We start from the raw sequence: 21427 nt of genomic DNA, 5'->3' as shown, positions 1-21427 counted from the left end.
AAGTCTGTCTTTCTTCTCCCAAGTCTTCATCTTAAGTGGAGCCTCCAGGTTCTACATAAATAGCCTAGAGACAAAATATTCTGTATTTGAATAAACTTGAATAAATTTTAGTTGGCATTTTGAAATCCAAGTCCAGCACAATTCCCACGTCCACTTTCACTATTTTAGTTCATATCCTCATCATCTTTGAGACCAAGCCACTGCACTAGTTTCCCAAATAGTCACCCTGTCCATGGTTCCTATTTTATTCCATCAATAATCCATAATGCTACCAGTGATATTTCTAAAACACAAGTCTGCCACCTCACTGCCCATTTAGAAAACTTACTAGTGAAATTTTCAGCATACAGAATGGCATAATTGTCAAGAGCACTGGAAGATCTTCGATGTTAAGCTAAGGGGTTTGAGTTTCATGCAGCAGGCAATAGAGAATCAAAGTAGTATTTTGAAAATGTCCTTTCAGTCCTTTCAGTATCAGATTTATGAACTGCTTTGATTTTAGCCAGGTCTATCAGTCTGTTAGTTTTGTTTTATAGTGATCAAAATAATTTTCTGCAGGCTTCTATTTTTATACTTTTCCAGCTCTCTTCTGCACATTTTCTCTTTCTCCAATTCACATTCATTCACATGCCTCCCCAACTCAGCCCTCCCTATGCCTGTCTTTCCTTGAGTCTATAATTTTAAACTTATATATGGATAAAATAGCTTTCTGCTTCTCTCTCTTCAATTTCTATCATCTACAGAAAGTGGAACCAGTCCCAATGGATTACATGCATTTCTCCCTTTCTGCAAACTTCTCCCCAAACAGACACCAGCACCTCTGTTAGTATATGTCGACACAGCGTGGAGGAATATGTCTTCTTATAGCTAGGACACTTTAAGTGGTCCCTCTGGCACTAGGACTAACTCTCTGTGGGTAGTTGATCATGTTTCAATTTAAACTGCCTGGCAAAGTCCCTTCACTTTTCGCAAACACAATTGCAATGGCTGTTCCTGGAAGCTAGCAGTTCTTGCCACTTTTGTCACTGGCAGGTAAGGGTGGTAATTAAAATCATTCCACAGCCATCCGCTGAAGTCTCCTCAATTTGTGGCAGACTGGCTGAGTAAGAAGATGAAACATGAGGAGACACTTCTTTTCTTGACTCCACGTAACTCCTGCTAAAGAGCTAGTCAGTGGTCTTGCATTGCCAGGAAGTTGGGGTGTCAGTTCAGAAGGGACTTGATGTTTCAGTTCCTCATTTTAGACATATCCTCAGTTCAAGGCTCTCTGCCTTACTGATTAGATGGTCTTCTGCAAATTACCAAGTCTTAATGAGCCTCATTATTCCTATCTGTAAAAGGGTTATAATAGGATCTGCTGAGAATTAGAGATTATCAGTCTATTTGTGTGTGTGTGTGTGTGTGTGTGTGTGTGTGTGTGTGTGTGTACATCACTGGATATAGCACACAATAAATAGCAGCTGTTATTGTTAGATGATTCTATAAACAACCCCTTTGCCTGTTGCAAGTCTGTCTGGGAATACTGGGAACTCTATCTCTCCTCTCTATTTTCAAGTTTTTAATTTTTAATATCAGCAAGCCATTCTTTCTGGTAAGGCTGAAAATTGTCTCTGAATATTTGGAGTGCTTCAAGTAGCTGAACATAGGAAACTCATGTCAAAAATTATATCTTGGGACACTCCATGGAATAAGAAGTAGTCCTCAAAGATATAAGGCTATGAGGATTTCAGTTAACCCATTTCCCAGTAATTGTATTACTGCCTCCTGAAAATTATGTTACACCATGTATGGAAAATCAAATCACAGGCCTCACAAAGAGTGAAAGTCTGAAAGCCTCATACTCTTTTTTTTTTTTTATGAAAACATTGAGATTTATTTCACCAGTCTTTCATCTTCTAGAAAGTCTCCTGACTGGCAAAATGTCATGTTTAAATCTGTCCTCATTTTGCATTGTGACTAAGTGCAAACTTTCCAAAGTATAATTTTCATCCATGTTGGCAGCCTCAGATAATACCCTGTATTAGCTGTCTCAGGTAGGAACCGCCAATGCTGCCTAGGTAGCATTTCCAACATATGAAATTATCTGGATACATACCACATACAGGGGTAGTGATGGTTAATGTGCCAACTACGGTTTCTACTGCATCATAAGAAATGTATGCTTGGCTATGTCATTTGTTCACCTTTAAATGTCTTTCCGGGTTCATTCTGAGCACAGCGGCTTTTATACAGAATAAAACAATCTTGGAGGTTTTATTTTCCCTCTACAAACGCCCAGAGGCTCTAGTTCAGTTAAGAAACAAATTAAATTTTGTGAAAGAGAAACAGTAATATGTTTGAAATATCCAGAGCTGTTCCCCTTCAGCTGCATTTAAAAATGACTAAACTGATTTAATTCACATTGTGATGTCAATTGTCAGATTGGAATAAGATCTTGTGGACCTATCTTTAATGACTAAAAATAGTATGGCAATAAAAATTCTACTGAAAAAGCTGCCCTGTTCCCACTGATAGTATCTTAACAAAGCATTACATATAAAAAGTGCTTGCCACATGGTTTTTAAATATTGTGCACTAAAATCCTACTTTATACCAGAAACATGTCAAGTGTTTGGCAGAATCTGATTAATTATTTTATCCTCGAATACATAAAAAGCAAATTTAGTTGATAGTCTATTGACTTAACCAGAAGTTGTTGATTTAAAAATATTTATATAGTATAATAAAATGTAAGGAGACTTAATAAATGCATATTTTCCCTATTTGGTATCCCCATTAATTTCTCTTCTGTTCTTTTGGTGATGAAATCATAAAATAATCAGCAGTTATACTGCATAGCTCTATTTCTTCTCTAGCTCTGCAGCACTGATGAATGGAAGAAAATTTTGACAGTTTTTTTTAGATCTCATTATCTTTTCCTTTTATGAATGACGGTGGTACCAGAATATCCACACCATTCTCTTTTCTATCATCCTCTGACTGTAAAATAAAATTATAGAACATTTTAGTAAACCTCTGAAATGAAGAAGATTTATTTTAAGATAAGTTTATTTAACATGAGAAAATTTTTCGAAATAGAAATTCAACTTCAGGTTATTCCTTCAATTTACTGTTTTTTTCCTTCTAAATATTTTCTATTCTGCTTAATAGTAATGAATCAGCAACATAATTTAAAAATCTCCACTAAAGTAATGTCACTGATTTGATATTATATCATATATAACAAATATTATTTTACTATGACAATATTTTCTTGATTCTTAGTCTGAATAAATACTTTTGGAAACTGCTCAGATTTGAAGTAGAAACTATGGAATTACCCAAGCCTGGAAATCATTTTCACTTTATGATTTAGAGCAGGAGCCAGGATAACTTGTTAGCTTGTCAGTAGTGTAAAGTCTCAGATCCATCACAGTTCTTGACAATTTGGCAATGTACCTGGAACAGTGAGTGGTAGGGCTTTCTGGATGAGGAAGGATGAAGGTCTCACAAGCTGATTAATAGAATTTGGAAAAAAATCCATAGGTATCAATAACAAAGATGTTGACTAACCTATATGTCAACCAGGTTATACAAGGTTCTCCACTTTATTGCCTATTAATGAGAAGGAACTGGGGTGGTGGTTGCTGACCAAAGAATAGGAAATAGGGTCAAAGACAGCTGCCGATATAGTGCCCTAGTTGTTAACTCTGTTTCGCACAGGAGACTTCCTTGACAATTTGGATGTTCGTAGGCCCAACTGTTAAAAGTATTATGAAGATTCACTCTGTGTAGGCAGAGGTTTTTCCCTATCAGAAAAGAGTTCCAGAATCGCAAACCCTCGCTGAGTGAGAAAGGCGAGAAATATGTGACTTCCGAAACCAAATCAATTTTAAGAACTTAGTCTGATTTGCTTGGAAAATGAGAGAAGCATGCAATTCTTGTTAAAGGTGAATGTCAAGAGCAAGGCCATCTAAAGACTCAGCTTCTCCTGCAATCTATCATGACAAACCTGGATCCATTCAGAGAAGACAATAAAATATCTAAGAATATTTTTGCAGTGAATATTGGCTGCTGTATGGAAGCTTTGTCCCTCTTGGATAGATGTCCCTAAGACAGACAAGCTCCAGTTGGAAACCATAGATGAGGCATTGACTAGTTGTCAGGCTATTACTGCCCTGGATTTGGCTTGTAATCAGATGCAGGTGTCCCATGGGGAATGAGAAACTGACCCAAAGAAGTCTACAAGTCTAGTGGCTGCATAGATTGAAATGAAAAGTGAGAGCAATGCCTTGTTTTCATGGCATAGAACCCCTTTCTCCCTGCAACCTCTCTCCCCACTCCATATCCCCTCCATCCCATGCTACCCCAATTTCAGCTGCTTTAAGGAAAAAGATGTTTAGGGGCAGGGCTGAGGCCAGCTTGTCCTCAAGGGGAACTGAAGGTTATACACACATGTCTGAGTATGCTGGGGAGGCAAGGGAATCAAATGTTTAAGGCTTTGTTGGATATGGGGCCCACCAGCCCATCTGGTCCTGCTTAGGAGAGGGGACATCCAAATTCAACTATGGGGTTTGGATGGAATTCACCATGGAAAGGGAAGCTAAAGTGGTGCTGTGAGTCAATTTCTTTGGGAGAATTTAATGTACTATTTTTGCGGCTTCCACGCAGAATATATAATTGGTATTGTATGCCTGTACTAGGAATGTTCATAAATATCATAAGGGATCTCCCAATTCAGAAGAGCCACAAATAGAGAGGTGTTAGTACCTTTAGTGTCTCACAAACCTAACGACCCCTTGAGCTAAATGACTGTGACTGATGATTTTTACCAATTGGATCCTCTGGCAAAAGGAGACAGCCTTCACCCAGAGGCACCCCTAAGGGGTTTGGAGATCTTTGTCTCTTAGATGCAGATACCAGGTACATGCTCTTGTAAATTACTGTATTCTTGTTGAAACTGAATATCTGAGGCATAGAAGCCTTGTGGCTGGCCTAATGTCTCTATTTTGGGGTAAGTCAACTTGGATTCAATTGTGTTAAAAGGTGGAAAAGACAAGCAAGCCTCAATTGTTAGATAGAAATGTTTATTCAAGAACGTAGCTGGCCTGAACCCAGCAGCATCTCAGCTTTAGGTAAAAAGGAGGCACTCTATTGCCTGAACCACATTGCTGGCTTAGCAGTTCCCATAAATGCCTAGGCCTGGTTCAATAATAGTTCAGCTGGGCTGAAACCCAGTGATGTCCCCTGGACTGCTGCAGCTGTACATATGAAGTGCCAGTCATGCAAAATCAAAAATGAATGTGGCCACTTGGCTCAGTGGGCAGAACTCAAGGCTGTTCTCATAGTCTTGGCCAATATTCCCCTTGATAAATCTTGTTATAGTTTTACTGATTCTTGGGTGATTTCCATTGGCCTAGCTTTTTGGTTTGACACTTGGAAAACTACAGACTGGAAGAGTAATGTTATCCATCTTTGAGACCATAAATAGGGTAAACAAATTGTGGCTGTTGATTGAAGTCTCTGAGTCGTTCACTGACCTCAGTGACTAACAATGGAGAAAAGACCATTCTCTGATGAGACTGACTGGAATCAAAGTCTGATCAAGCCTGTACCTCCTGGATGGCTAGACTGACTGGAATCAAAGTCTGATCAAGCCTGTACCTCCTGGATGGCTACCGTTGCTCCCCAGAGGCATCATTATACTGGCCGTGGCAACACATCTGCCATCTTATAACAGGCACAAAATAAAAAGCCTTAAGTATCTCCAGCTGTAGATTATGTACCCCACAGATGATTGTGGAGATATTTCAAAGATAAGGCTAGCCTTTATTTCTTGCGAGATCTTCCTGGAGGAATAACTGACTTGTTATTTATGCACATTCTGTTTTCAATTAGTAATAATCGTGCTTCAGATAAACCTCACTGGCTATGATACTGCCACTGCGCAAAGCTATTTATGCACATTCTGTGAGGCAATTATTAACTCCAGGGAGCACAATATATGGTACAAATATAATCACGTTGTTCTACATGGCTCAACTATAAATAATATTTAAATACGCATAGAAATGAGAACACTAAATATTGTGATGCAATGCTATTGTGAATATTGGGGAAGCAACACGTGTAGGTGGGTATGTTTTGTGATAGTGGAATAAGCTGTTGGGAGCTACATCTTCATCTTCCATAGTAGGAAGTCAGATATTGTTTAATAAAAAATTAAGAAATAGTATAAAATGCTATTTGAGAATAAAGAAGTATACACCATAAGAAACAACTAAAACAGCTGAAAGTTGTTGCCCTTGAGAGTGAGAATTGGGATGAACAGGGGGTGGAACCAGAGGCTGTGGGATGTTCTTAAGCCTAACTGAACTGTTTGACTCTTAAAACTATATGCCTACTGTATTGGTCTGCTAAGGCTGCCATAACAACACACCACAGCCTGGATGACTTAAACAGCAGAGATTTCTTTTTCACAGTTCTGGAGATTAGAAGTCCAAGATCAGGCTGTCAGCAGGTTTGGTTTCTTCTGGGGCCTCTATCCTTGGCTAGCAGATGGCCGCCTTCTCCCTCCATCCTCACATGGTCTCTCCTTTGTGCACACGCACCACTGGTGTCTCTGTATGTCCAAATTCCCTTTGTATAAGGACATCAGTCAAATTGGATTAGGGCCCACACTAATGGCTTCATTTTAACTTAATCTTATCTCGAAAGGATCATCTCCAAATACAATTATATTCTGATGTACAGGAGGTTAGGCTTACAACATATGAATTTGGAGGGGGATAAAATTCAGCCCATGAAACATGCATTAATAATAAAAAAATCCCATCTCAAAAACCTCCTTTAGATGTAAACCATGTAGAAGGCAATAATTATCTGGAGCATCAAACTCCATTGTCAGTCCCAATTGCAATATCCATAGATCTTATTATACTTTGTTCATTATGCCAAGACTTAGAAACATTTAATTTTAGATTTATTTATTATGTTTCAGATAAGATAGCAGTAACCACAATATCTTGGGAAAATGCCACACCACTCTTTTCATCAGCTGTATCCACTCGATTCTGCAAAATGTCCTTTCCACCACCTGCTTTCTTGAGTTCCCATCAGCAGTTCTTCAAGCCTCTTATTCATGTTTTGTCCCGTTTTCTGTATTGTTTCTTCTCTTTTTTACTTATTACCTTATGTTTTTTTCCACAAGAACCTAACCGCAGCATTCTTGCCTGTTCTTGTAGAAGAAATTGGATGTTTATGACAAGAGAAGAAAAAAAAGAAATCCACCTCTTCAGTCTGTAAATAGTGGCTTCTGTAATTCAAGCTGTGTTCCATAAGTCAGAACTAGCTCTGGTTAAATCCGCTGGGAGACATACATGAATCTGCCAACAAATATTGTGATTCCAAATGAAGTTTTGTAAGCAGTGATATGAATCCTGCTTTATCACAATGCATTTGAGAAGATCCTGACAGAAATCCTGAACAAGATTAATGGGGAAATATGAAATGGGATTGAACTAAGAGAGTTAATATATTGCCTGGTACCACTATCATTCTAAAATAGCAGAAAACATTGGAAGAGGCTATAAATACATACTGAAAAGAACTCAGTACTTACAACATGATAGAAGAAGAAATGTTCAGAAGCATCAATTGTATTAAAGACAGCAGAAAGAGTAATAACCAAAAATACATTTACTCAACATTTACACTCTACTCAGTCCTTGCAAATAATTTCCTTGCAAATATTATACACTCCCATAAGAAAATCAATTTTTATTATATACTTTTGTGACATATTAACCCCATCTTCTTTTTCCAGATGGTTTCACTTTCTTAACTGGCATTATACTATTATTATGTTAAGAAGATATTAGAACATACCACAAGGATAATTAAACTCCAATTCACCATACTTTGTTTTAATTACTTAATTAACAAAGCAAAACAAAATTTAAGTAAAATTACATGAATGTATAATCGAAGAAGCACATGAACAAATATGGTAAAAGGAAAATTTGGGTAGAAAAATCATTGCATTCCCTGAGCACCCTACAATTGTTCAGACATTATGCCAGACATTATGCTAAGTGTTACAGACATGTAAAGGTTATGAAAACAAGTTTCCCTCCTAAGACTTTGCAACCTACTTGGTGACACTGACCTGCATAAGTGTAAACATTTATAGTGAGTGTCTGACTTCCTCTCATTTTTCCCCCCTCATAATTCTGTTAAATCAAACTGAAAGAAAACAGAAAGGTCTTGGGTAAAACAAACTTCACATTCTTTTACTCGAAGAGCCACTCTGATTTCCTCTGGGGTAGGCATTGGGCAGCACTCCTAGCTATATGTCTTCTGCCTGGCATTTAAACTTTATCTTGATTATTATTGCATGCCAGTCATGAAATTATATTTATATTATTTGTCAAGTTCCTCATTACTCTGAAGAAAGATGCTACAGGAGTTTAAATAACCCTACGTCTACAAAGGCACAGCCTGGCTTAAAGCTAAGCATTTCAGTTACACTTACGCTTTAGGTATTAGCATCTCTTTGTAATGCAAATTGTTCTACAGCAAAAGGATTTTCCCGGTTCTGGGAACCTGCGTGGTGAGCGCAGCAGTGTCTAGCTCACCTGCAATGTGCAGTAGTTCTGCTGCATTATATGGGTACCTCGAAGCAGCAGTGAGATCAGCCTGACTCGGCTTAATATGATAAGTCATGGTTTGTGCCAGTTACTGGCCTAATGTGTTAAGTGTGTGTGGGTATTAAGAATTTTTTAGCATAAATTTTATGGGAAAATTATGAACAAGAAATGAAATTTACAGAATTCAGATTATGAAGAGTCTCTGATATACTTTGAATATTTATCCCTGCCCAAATCTCAGGTTGAATTGTAATCCTTACTATTGGAGGTGGGGTCTGGTGGGAGGTGTTTGAGTCATGGGGGTGGATCCCTCATGGCTGGGTGCTGTCTTTGAAATAAGTGAGTTCTCACATGATCTGGTGGTTGTAAAATGTGGCATTTCCTCCCCCACCCTCTCTCTATTGCTCCTGCTTCTGCCATGTGAGACACCGGCTCTCCCTTTGCCTTCCACCGTGATTATAAGCTTCCTTAAGCCTCATCAGAAGCCAAGCAGATGCCAGGACTATGCTTCCTGTACAGCCTGTAGAACATGAGCCAATTAAACATCTTTTCTTTATAAATCACCCAGTTTCAGTTATTTCTTTATAGCAATGCAAGAACGACCTAATACCCCCTCCTACAATTTCTTCAGAGGGAACAATATTGCCAAAATCAAATTGCTTCAATACAATTTTAACTAAATCATTCAGATTTTGATTTTCCTTTGTTTTCCTATATTGTTGTTATTATTTTCTGAAACCATGTTCTAAAGTACAAATTTTGACTTTACTTTATGAAAGTTTAAGCTTTTATCTCACCTTTTTATTGAGTGTTGAAACTGAGTGAGCTCTCAGTTTTGGATGTCTAAACATTCAGTGAAATTTCAAATTGAACAGAAAGTGTGAGAGTGAGGAAGAGAGGTCAATGGTACAGTAAATAGAGAACCAATTTAAACACAAAAACAATAACAAAAACTAATAAACGTTCAGGCCTCATATACCATCAGGGAAGTTTTCGCTCTTTCTTCTGTTCTTAACAGCCTGCTGACCAATTTTTGGTTTGGAAAATAAGACAAAGATTGCATATGGCATATGTAAATCAGGAAAAGCTACATTTCAGATTGTGGAGTCTAAGTAAAAATTTTAGTGACTTTGTCTGTTGTTCCTTAAAGGGCTATTACATTTCTGACCCTGTCTCTAAAGATCTTAAAATTCAGTGAAATTGACAGAATGCTATAGACTATGAATCACCTACAAAAATTAGAGATCAATGGAAATAAACAGAAAAAAATAATTCTGACAACATAGATGGAAAGCTTGATGGATTTGGAGACACTTGGCAATTGAAGAATGAGGATTTAATGGCAGAAAATTCATTTCATATGCAAGACTGAGAGAACATTGCATATGAAAACTGCCCAGTGAGATGCCTGGCATGGGGGAGCCGACAAATAAATATATATTTTTTCCCTATGACCAAAGATAAAGAGGGTCCATGACTGGCATGTTTGAGGAAGGGTTATTTGAAGAGCATGGCTGGAGTGAACAGTGTGCAAAGGAATGATGGAAAGAGACAAGATGTCCCAATAGAAAAAGTTGTGCTTTGAATGCAAAAATGGTTTCCTTTACCTACTAGTTGTGTGATCTTACTCTCTAGGCCTGAGTTTCCTTATCTGTGAAAAGAGGGTTATTTCAGTTTCCTAGGGATGTGGAAACAAAGTGCCACAGATTGGGTAGTTTAAAACAACATAAATTTACTGTCTCACAATTGTAGGGGCTAGAAGTCTGAAGTCTGCTCCCTCTGAAGGGCGATGCTCCCTCTGAAGCTTGGAGGGGACTCTTGCCCTGCCTCTTCCTAGTTTCTGGTGGTTTTCCGGCAATCCTTTTCATTTTTTGGCTTGGAGTAGTATAACTTCAACCTCTGCCTTTGTGGTGACATGGTGTTCTTCCTGTGTATCTCCATCTTCACATAACCATCTTCTTATAAGGATACTAGTCACACTGGGTTAGAGGCCCACCCTGCTCCAGGATGGCTTCATCTTAACTAATTACATCTTCAATGACTCTACATCCAAATAAGTTCATGTTCTGAGGTAATGAGGGTGAGAATTTCAACATATCATTTTTTAGATGAACACAGTTCAATGCATATCAGAGATAATAGTAATACCTATTTATTTCATTTTGTTGCTGAGAGATTTAAATATAATAATGTGTGATAATGTATACATGTTATAAAGTAAAACTTTTCATGCAATTTTATCTACCCTTACCCCCTACCCAGTAGCGTTTCATGTGCCTATCACCCCTCAGAGAGTAGAGAAACTCCCACAAATGTTATATTTGAACTATGAATACGAAATATAAGTATTCTTTAACTGAATTTTTGGTACACTGTCAACGATACCTAAGATTATATTTTTCAGTAAGAAAATATAATTTTCTGATTGCTTGTAAAGATGCAATTAATGGGAGTTAAAATTTATTGAGTGCATGTTATGTGCTGAGTACTGTTATGAGTGATTTATGAGAATTAATTGTCACCAAAATAGGCTCATGATCATTTTTATTTTACAGATGAGGAAATGGAGGTACAGAGATATTAACTGCCTTACACAAGGTCATATAAATAGTGAGAGTTAGAGCCAGGATCCAAAATCAGATAGTATGGTATTAGACCACAGGTTCTGAAATTCTTCCCTGTATGTCTTTCAATCAGAGCATGCACATAAATAAGTAAAGAGCCATTTCTACTTTTCCACCTTTAGTTGCCCTAGTTCTTGAAATCATAAATGTTTCACCATGCCTCAAAGGACAAATTATATACTAAAATAAACTGACAGTGTCCAAACCCAAATGGCTACTTTTTCAGTCCTTAATCCATGTACCTTAGAAAGATGAAGAGAAAAATTGTTTTCCCTTGTCCTGATTTCCTTGTATAAAATGTGTGGTCATGAAATTTAACCTAATTAATGTAGCTTGACTTTGTTACATACGCATAAAAATTAAATTAAAAACAAGGGATTAGTTAAGTTTCAAAACATATGACTTCTAAAATCCCATATCAAACTGCTAGCAATTTTCAGAGGCCTATATTAAATGGATGTCAGCCTCATGGAGTAAAGGTTATTTATGTCTGGCTATTAGCTCAAGCCCTTCTGTGCCTGCCTTTTCTGTCCTATTCCTTGCCCTTTGGCCGTTTGGTTCCCATTATGCCCTCTCCAGTGCACAGGAAGGGAAGATGTCAGTATGTGAAAGTTGTATTTGTCATGTAATTGCTCTAGGCAGGCATTTTATGCTCTAAGGTGACAAAAGCTTTATTTAGAGGATGTTTGTGAACATTCTGGGAATGCTATCCATCTGAATTATCTCTGTTACTATTATTATATGTAATAAAATAGTAATTGAATAGTTGGAGAAAAATAACATAGCAAGCAAGCAAGATGAAGATTCATTCTTTACCTGTGAGTATTAGTGGTTATAATGGATGGAATTGTGACCAGCCAGACATGCAGGTTATTTTGCTGTGCAGTAGGTTACCCAGGCCACTCTCTGAATGTAAAAACAAACGTAACAGTGAAGTAGCATTCATCTCTTCCCTGAGTAACAGACCTGCACTTCCAACAGTCTGTGAGACATTTGCATATGAGGGTGGCACAGGCAAGTTCTAGCTCATTAGTCTTCAAACCAAACATCACCTTTTTCTAACCAACACTTGGGACTCAATTTATGCATTCTGGGGATCTCCTGTGCCTGTCTTCTCTTCTATACCTGTAATTTGCTATCTAATCCTTGAAAACTCTTTACTTATTTTATTTTGGTCACTTTTTATGACCCATGCTGTATTTTTAGCAATGTTCATTCTCCTTTGTCTTTCTAATTCCACATTTATTTCCATTTATTTTTCTTCTTACACTACTTTCCTGAGCTCTATTCTAGAGCATTTGTATCTCTGCTCTGTGTTCTTGCTTTGTGTAGGTGCTTGCTTCAGTAAATTAAAATGATTGCCATATTTTCCACTGGATTTAATTTCTGATGCACGTCCTTTGGCTGTTTTTCATCGTGCTTACAGATTCCTATGTTGTAATAATATGGTTCTGCACGTACACTGATCTTCACTACTAGAAATATCTTCCTTTTGTTAATATGTAAGATGAATTAGAAGGCACAGGTAGGCAAGAAATACTCTCTCTATATAATGTATGATATTCTGTAATGTATTCAAAATATAAATCTTACAAGAATCTACTGAATTTACAGAAAATATTGGTAATTATTTTGAAATGGAATTTATCCTATCATTTATAACTATCACTATGAGATTTAATGAAAATTTAAAGTGTCCTCTTTACATGACAATGTTTGGAAATGTATGATACACCTGACACATCTTGCTCTAGTTGTAAAGGAATGAATAGAAAAAAAATTTAAAAACTATTACTTTACTCTGGCCACAACACTGAGCTAGTTTCAGATTTACTACTATAAAGCACCCAAATATTGTATCAATGCTATATGAATGCAGATGTGTAAACACCACGATAAGTTTTTTCACTGCTCTAGTCATGAGCCATGGTCCATACTAGATACTCAAAAATTCTTAATTCCCCTTTCATGTTATCCTATAACTAGAATGTTGCTTTTGTGATAATTCACTACTATTTCACTGAGTAAGTTTGAGAAAAATGATGATTTACCAACATTTCATTTAATCTCCATGGCACACTAACAAGATAGATACTATCAATATTTCCCCATTAAAGATGAGGAAATTGCAGCTTTGAGAGGATAAGCAACTTGCCTAATACAACAAAGCTAGTAAGTGAAGAGGCTGGGATTCAAACCCCAGCAGTTGGATTTCAGAACCTGAGTTAGTTTGTTTTTAAAGAGACGAGGTTTCACTCTGTTACCCAGGCTGGAATTCAGTAGCACAATCATAGCTCACTGCAGGCTTGAAATCCTGGGCTCAAACAGTCCTCCCTTCTCAGCCTTCTTCCTGAGTATCTAGGACTATGGGCATGCACCACCATCCAGGCTAATTTTTTATTTTTATTTTTGGTAGACATGGGGTCTCACTAAGTTGCCCAGGCTGGTCTCAGTTTCCTGGCCTCAAGTGATTCTCCTGCCTCGGCCTCCCAACTTGCTGGGATTATAGGTGTGGCCACTGCACCCAGACAGAGCCTGAGCTTTTAACCACTATACTGTGCTACTAATGGAAATAATCTATTATAATATGTAAGACACTATGAGACATCATGTATTAGGCCATTGTTGCATTGCTATTAAGAAATATCTGAGACTGGGTAATTTATAAGAAAAGACGTTTATTTGGTTCATGGTTCTGCAGGCTGTACAGAAAGCATCTGCTTCTGGGGAGGCCTCTAGAAGCTTACAATCATAGCAGAAGGTGAAACAGGAGTTTGCACATTACATGGTGAAAGCAGGAGCGAGAGACCAAGGGGTGAGGTAGTACACACTTTTAAACAAACAGATCTCATGAGAACTCACTCACTATCATGAGAACAGTATCAAGAGGGATGGTGGTAAACCATTCATGAGAAATCTACCCCCATGATCCAATTATCTCCCACTAGGCCCTACCTCCAACAGTGGGGATTACATTTCACTATGAGATTTGGGCGAGGACACATATCCAAACTATATCACAACACACCTGTATTAATACTATTTTTAAATACAAACAACTTTACAGGATAGGTAATATTTTCCTGACGAGAAGGCCAATGCACAGAGAAGTGAAGTGCCTGGCCCAAGATCGATAGACCTAGGACGTGTGGGCAGAGATCTGGGAATAGGAAATCCAAAGCCCATATGTTCTTATTATACTGTGCTGCCTCTTGTTACATCATGCTATCTCACGTGCATGCAGAGTGTGAGCTGGGGTCAAAAGCATGGTAAGCATTAAAGGAGGGGTGCTAGGCAGTAAGGAAGAGTTGTGCTTAATTAAATTCATTCCTGGAAATGTGTAGCTTTATTGCCTGAATAAATGGATAAATATCTTGACACAGTATTAAACTAAATCATATGAAATGTCTGTGAGATTTCATAAGAAGATAAGGCCTTAAAATTATACATTTCTTGAAGCTATCTTGATTTCCTAAAATATTTATTGAGAACTTAAATATAGCAGACTTTATTTCAAAACTCTGTTAATGCTTTAGAAGTGAGAAAGAAGAAATCCTCTTAGGACTCATCCACATTTTTTTTTTGGTCGTTTTTCATTCATATAAACCCCTTAAACATACTTGGCAGTGTATTTAAAAGTTTTGCACTCAGCTTTCAGCAGTAACAGCTGGAGCGGCATCAACAGCAGATGGACTAGGCAGCAGAAAAGACTCAGAAAGCTCTCGGAACTGAAGGTGACCCGACACATGAGGGCATTCGGGTGTCAGGTGAGAGGACAGATGAAAAGTAGGAAGAATAGCAGGGCTCTGGGAAGGGAAACATTCCCATCTACCTTTCCATTAGATAATAGAGTCTTAACTACCAACACTTCTTTTGCACCTAACACTATTTCTCAATCCCTTTTCCTAAACCAAGTAAAGGATTTGTTTTGGGGAACAGCAAATTTGTGCCCCAAATGGATGAATGTGCTTCCAGAACTGATCTTAAATTGCATGGGTCTATTAGACAAGAATCATTGATTCATCATACCGGTTTAAGCAAAAAGAGAATTTATTGATTCATGTAACTGGAGATGTCAGGTAGGAAGGCTGGTTTTAGGTATTGTTTGGTTCAGAGCCTTAAATACTGTTGTCCGGACTCTGTCGCTCTATCTCTCAACAAGCAAAAAGGGCTAGTGGTAGCCCTAGACTCAACTTATCTGCATTTCCACTCTAGGAAAGCAACAGTCTTTTCTTATTGCTGTGGCAGATAAGTCCATGGATAGACCCTGACTGGCCAAGCTTGGGTCACATGCCCTACTCTGAACCAATCACTATGGCTGGGAAGGGAACATTGTAGTTTGTCCAACTCTGGGCCATATATTCACCTCTGTGGTTATAGGAAAATAAGATCTACCCCATTTTTGGTAAGGATTCTCCATGAACTAATTGGAAGAGATTCCCTATAGTGACAGGAATAAGGGAAAGGGCTATACAGGATTGTAAGAGAACAGATGCTCATACTAATTGCTATGCATTTATTTCTGTATATATTTCATGTTCTTAAGAGTCTGAAGCTAAAAAATGTAGCCAATTCTTTTTTTCCCTTTGTGTATACACTTAAAATGGCAATAATGGGTGATATTAGTTATTTGCCTACTATCTGTCACTCTACTACGCATTTTATATATGTTTTCTCATTTAAATCCTACAATTGCTTTACTATTATTACCATTTTACAAATCAAAGGACTGAAATTCATACAGATTAACTTGCTCAAGCCTACACACAAGCAACATTTGCGGCAGAATAACTTATCCTACTTAGTAGTAGTCGCCGTATCATTTTAATCTCTGCACAGGCTCGTCATACACAGGACACTTTCATTAATACTTTGAGTGTGAATCAATAGTAATATCAACAATAATGTGTAGCAGAGGTACCATTACATCAATAATAGTATATTAATTACCAGCATTTATTTGACACTACGTACCAGACATTAATGTCCATTTTCCCCCATAGCAGCCACAGTGATTTTTCAAAAGTATAAATCAGATCATGCCATCCCTTTAAAAATCTTCATGGACTTACTTTGCACTTAAAATGAAACCCGAACTTTTCACCATGTGCTAAAGGCCTTGATTCTCTCACTGACCTCAACTCACACCCCTCCTTCCTTGCTCATTTTGCAACACATCAAGTTCTTTTTTGGTTCAGCACATTTGCACTTGCTGTTTCATCCCCTGGAAGGTTTTCGCCTTTTTTTGTTGTTGCTATTGTTGTTCTTTGCAGGACTGTTTCTCTCTTATATTCCGATCTTAGCAGAAATATCACCTGAAAGACAGGCTTTCCAGGACCACCTATTAAAGCAACCGCCCACTCTCTCTCTCATGAGACAGAGTTTGTCTCTCTCATGTCCTCTTATTTATTTTTTTCATGCTGTTACAATCTGTCATTGTCTATCTTGTTTTGTTCATGTATCCTCAGCACTTTGAGCACAGAGCCAAGCACATATTAGGCACTCAGCACTTTCTGAGGAGAGAAGAACACTACTGGAATCCTATTTTATACCAATAAGAAAATGAGGGGTTAGGTGGGTTTTGGTAAATTGTCCAAATGTTGCATACCTGGTGAGTGGCAGAGCCCTTATTCAAAGCCTTATTTCTTGACTCCAGAACCTATCCACTTACCACCCTTATTGGTTAGGGGCTTTCCTAGAGCCTAGTTAGAACTGGAACTAAGCAACGCAATAGTGTCCCAACACCATGTTTCTCCAGGGGAAAATATTGATTGCTTATCCACTTGGAGTCATTCATAAAGTACAAGCAGGGTTGTCTGTATATCAATCTCCTCCTTGACATTTTCTTCACTTTACATCAATTTTATTACCACTGTTCAATTCCTGAAAATATTTCAAACTCTACATAGCATTGCTAAATATGAAACAAATTAATGGATGAAATCTTCTTTATTAAGAATCTTCAGTTATTCCATTGTCTGAATAGGAACAGATGAGAGGTAGTTTTATGATTCCTCTTCCTTCCCCCATTTCCCTCTACCCTTATGAAAAATGGCATGTCTCACTCCTCAGGATAACTGTGGTATTTATTTCCCAGCCTAGATGAGGAGACCAGCTGGTCATTCCTAAATTTTTTCTTTCTTCTTTTTTTTTTTTTTTTTTTGAGATGGAGTCTCACTCTGTTGCCCAGGCTGGAGTGCAGTGGCGCGATCTTGGCTCACTGCAAGCTCCGCCTCCCAGGTTCACGCCATTCTCCTGCCTCAGCCTCCCGAGGACTACAGGTGCCCACCATTATGCCCAGCTAATTTTTTGTATTTTTAGTAGAGACGGGGTTTCACCATGTTAGCCGGGATGGTCTCGATCTCCTGACCTCGTGATCCGCCTGCCTTGGCCTGCCAAAGTGCTGGGATTAACAGGCGTGAGCCACCATGCCAGGCCAATTTCTTTCTTTTAAGTAAGAATCAAAGCCCTTTTTCATAATCTTCCCTTCCAAAATCTATAAAAATATCTCTATTTATGAGCAGAATGATTTAGCGAGTAGGGTATGATTCAGAAGCCCAGAGTTCCAATTTGGGTTAACAATATTAACTATTTGTGATACAGCCCTATGGGGAAGTGGAGGGGAAAGAGGGACATTGTGTTCCCATCCTGCTTGTCACTTGATATTCATATTCTTTTTTAATGCACTCCAAGACCCAATTAAGTCACTACTATTACTATTTCAAAGATAAAAAATTTGGTTCATAAAAGTTATGTTAATTCCCTAAAAAGACAAAGATGGTAGTAGGTAACAGAAAAGGGACTCAAATCAAGGTGTGGCTGATACCCAAGCCCTCACATGGACCACTATGATATCACACTAGAAGATGGTCCCAGGTAGTGGAATAATATTTTTCATTGCCAACTATTCACAACAAATTCACCAAACCTGGTTTACCCATAAATTCATATCAAATAAAGCCAAAGGAACCCTTATATGTTACATGGTGAAGGGTAGAGACACACAGGTAGAAATTGAGAAGGGATTCCACCAGCAAGTGGGCAATCATGCGGAGAAAACAAAGGAATGCTGGCTCCCTGAAGGAACTCAAAGGTCTTTGTGAAAAAAATGAATATGTTCTAACTAAACAGAGCTCATCCTTGGCAAGATGCGAGGTATTGAAAATTTGCTTTGTCTGTTTTCTTTTCTCCTGCTCGCACTCTCCCAGCCTTCCAGGCACCCGCCCTGAGTGCAGTAATGGAGCATCTTACTCTAAAATCACGGTCTGCAGATTCCTTTCCTAAAAAGCATGGGGGAGAGGGGAGGAGGTGAAACTCAGGGGTAGGAACAGATCAAATGGGTACCACAAGGGTGCTGGTCTTTGTGAATTCGAGCCCAGAGAAAGCACTTAACAGTTGGAAAGTGAGTACAAACCCTGAATGTCAGTTACCTGCTTCGTCATGGCCTAGTTTTTTAATGTGGTCTGAGTTGAAGGTTGCCAGGTATAGCAGGTAAAAATGCAGGATGCTCAGGTGAATTTGAATTTCAGATACATATCAAATATTTTTTAATATGTCCCATGAAACATTTGTAACACACTTTTCCAAAAAATATGCTGCATTGTTTATCTGAAATTTAAATTTAACTGGGTGTCTTGTATTTTGTCGGGCAGCTCAACCCCAGTCTCATTTTTTTCAAAACATTAAAACATATAGACAATGCCATTTTCTTATTCATGGATGGGCATTAAGAAAATCCTCCCCAGACTGAGCAATTCCAGTCACCCCTTCGTTCACTGACAGGATGGGACTTCGAAGGTGCTACTACCAGAGGCTGCCTCTGGGGATGTGACATTTGGGACTTGCCACACCAAAAGAATGTGGGAGATGGGGTGAGAGAAAAAGGAACTAAAGAGATGGATTAGAGGTCTCTCTGTCTGCCTCTGCCTTCCAGATAAGTTGCTATAAGAGTTTTCATTTATATCTCTTCTATAGTCTAAGACTGGTGAAGGACATCTGAAAGTCACAATGTGTTTTTAATACATTTTCCTTACCCTCGAATCTCAGTTGTGCTGCTGTGTTCCCTGCAGCCCTCTTAATAGCTGATCATGGGCTTTCTCTCTCCTCTAACTACATAAAGAATGCCTGCATGGTTAATTTTATAACTGAGGGAAGGGGAATTGTGCTCTGGTAAAAATGCAACTCATCGCTCCCAAATAGTTCAACCCTCTCCCTCCACTCATCTTGCATATAAATTTGCTAAAAATTGTAGCATTACAATCAGGATTGCATACATGCTAGACAGCTTCAGAAATCGTAGCCATAAAAAAAAATAGTTTTTTTAAAAAAATGCTTAACACAGTTGCAGATATTACATTTTCTCATAAAAATAATTTTGGAGAAGGTGACCTACAAACTTATCCTTTTTGTGGCTTATGCCAAAAGTCTGCTTACTACTAACTTGAGGAGTCAGGTGAAACTCTGAAAGGTGCTAGGGTGGGGTGGGGGGATTATCTGAATATTCAGGCAGGCTTTACAATTTATATATAACTTCTTTTTAGTAGTTCAGCTGTATCTCAGGAGGAAGGTCGGGGTCAGGTATATTTTGAGAAAGCTCCTCATGGAATTTCCTTTTCTTCTCCCCCTAACCCATCATCAAGAAGAGGCTTGGTTATGTTTTGTTACTGACAGAGATGTGCACCCTTTTTAGCCTTCTTGAGGACTGATGCCTCCAGGACCTAATAGGGTGGCTTTTTAAAGATGGGCTTTCTGTGGCAGGTTCATTAAACTGACTTGCATGGCAAATGTCATTGCCTGGAGTCTATTAGGTCCTCTCCAATAGTGGCCAGATGGTTAGTGAGAGCAGCTGAACCTGTCTCTTGGGTCAAAAACTACTTCTCCCTCTCTTTCACCTCTTTTGAGAAAAAAGAAAGAGGGGAACAATTGGCAAGCTATCTCCCAGAGCTAAAACTAAGTTAAGTGATTGCAACTGTCACCCACAACAAGGCTGTCATGCTATTATTGCAGGTAGAAAATTAATACATGGATGTTATTTGTTTGGGTTCAAAGGAGACAAGGTATTCTAACATGGAGACCTTAAGTAAAACTCCATGCTGGACAGATGAAAGCTGTGAAGCAAAACAAAATGAAAGGCTTCCCAATCCTTATAGGTCAACAGTGATGGATCAGTGGAACACACTGAGAAAAAGTAGAAACCAATGAATTGTTATCAATCAGATAACAACCTTATCCTTAAATCTGTGCAACTGCTTTAAAAATTTATATATGGGAGTTAAAAAAAAATGATCTTGTGGAGGAAGTGAAAAGAGTGGTGGCTCCCAAAGGCTTGGAAGAGTAGTGAGGAGGGGAGGATAAAGAGGGGATGGGTAATGGGTACAAAAATACAGTAAAGATAGAAGAAATAAGATCTAGCGTTTGGTAGCTGTACTAGTCCATTCTCACACTGCTATAAAGATATTACCTGAGACTGGGTAATTTATAAAGGAAAGAGGTTTAATTGACTCACAGTTCTGCATGGTTTGGGAGGCCTCAGGAAACGTAAAATCATGACAGAAGGCAAAGGGGAAGCAAGGCCTTCTTCACCAAGAGAGAGGAGAGTGAAGTAAAGGGGAAGAGCCCTTATAAAACCATCAGATATTGTGAGAACTCGCTCACTATCACATGACAGCATAGGTGAAACTGCCTCCATGATCCAATCATCTCCCTCCCTCAACACGTGGGGATTACAAGTCCCTCCTTTGACATGTGAGAATTACAATTCCAGATGAGATTTGAGTGGGGACACAGAGCCAAACCATATTAGTAGCACAATAGGGAGATTCTAGTTAACAGTAATTCATTACATATTTTAAAATAACTAGAAGGGTAAATCTGGAATATTGCCAACACAAATAAATGATAGGTGTTTGAGGTGATGGATATCCCAGTTACCTAGATTTGATCATTACACATTGTATGCTTGTATCAAAGTATCACATGTACCCCATAAATATGTAAAACTATTATGTAGCTATGAAAATGAAAACAGATTAGAAAGTGAGTTAGAATAAAATATAGGTTAACTTTAAATTTTTTTTAAAGTTTTAGATTTACATAAAATTGCAAAGAGAGTACAGAGAGTTCCTAAATACCCTGCACCCAGTTTTCCCTATTTTAACATCTTACCTCAGTGAGGTA

At 38.2% G+C, this 21427-nt stretch overlaps 1 protein-coding gene, 1 long non-coding RNA gene and 1 pseudogene across 10 annotated transcripts in view; 1 reads left to right on the top strand and 2 right to left on the bottom strand.

Moving 5' to 3' along the window:
- The window catches only part of GRIA4 (glutamate ionotropic receptor AMPA type subunit 4), a 377201-nt gene that overhangs the window by 152590 nt on the left and 203184 nt on the right, over positions 1-21427 (bottom strand). The gene's annotated exons all lie outside the window — the stretch shown is intronic.
- The window catches only part of LOC109028926 (uncharacterized), a 41563-nt gene that overhangs the window by 14844 nt on the left and 5292 nt on the right, over positions 1-21427 (top strand). The gene's annotated exons all lie outside the window — the stretch shown is intronic.
- Positions 5743-5934, bottom strand: LOC115936430 (uncharacterized; annotated as a pseudogene).

This window comes from Gorilla gorilla, chromosome 9 (genome assembly GCF_029281585.2).
Source record: "Gorilla gorilla gorilla isolate KB3781 chromosome 9, NHGRI_mGorGor1-v2.1_pri, whole genome shotgun sequence".
Classification (NCBI taxonomy): domain Eukaryota; kingdom Metazoa; phylum Chordata; class Mammalia; order Primates; family Hominidae; genus Gorilla; species Gorilla gorilla.
This window is presented reverse-complemented; position numbering and strand designations above follow the sequence as displayed.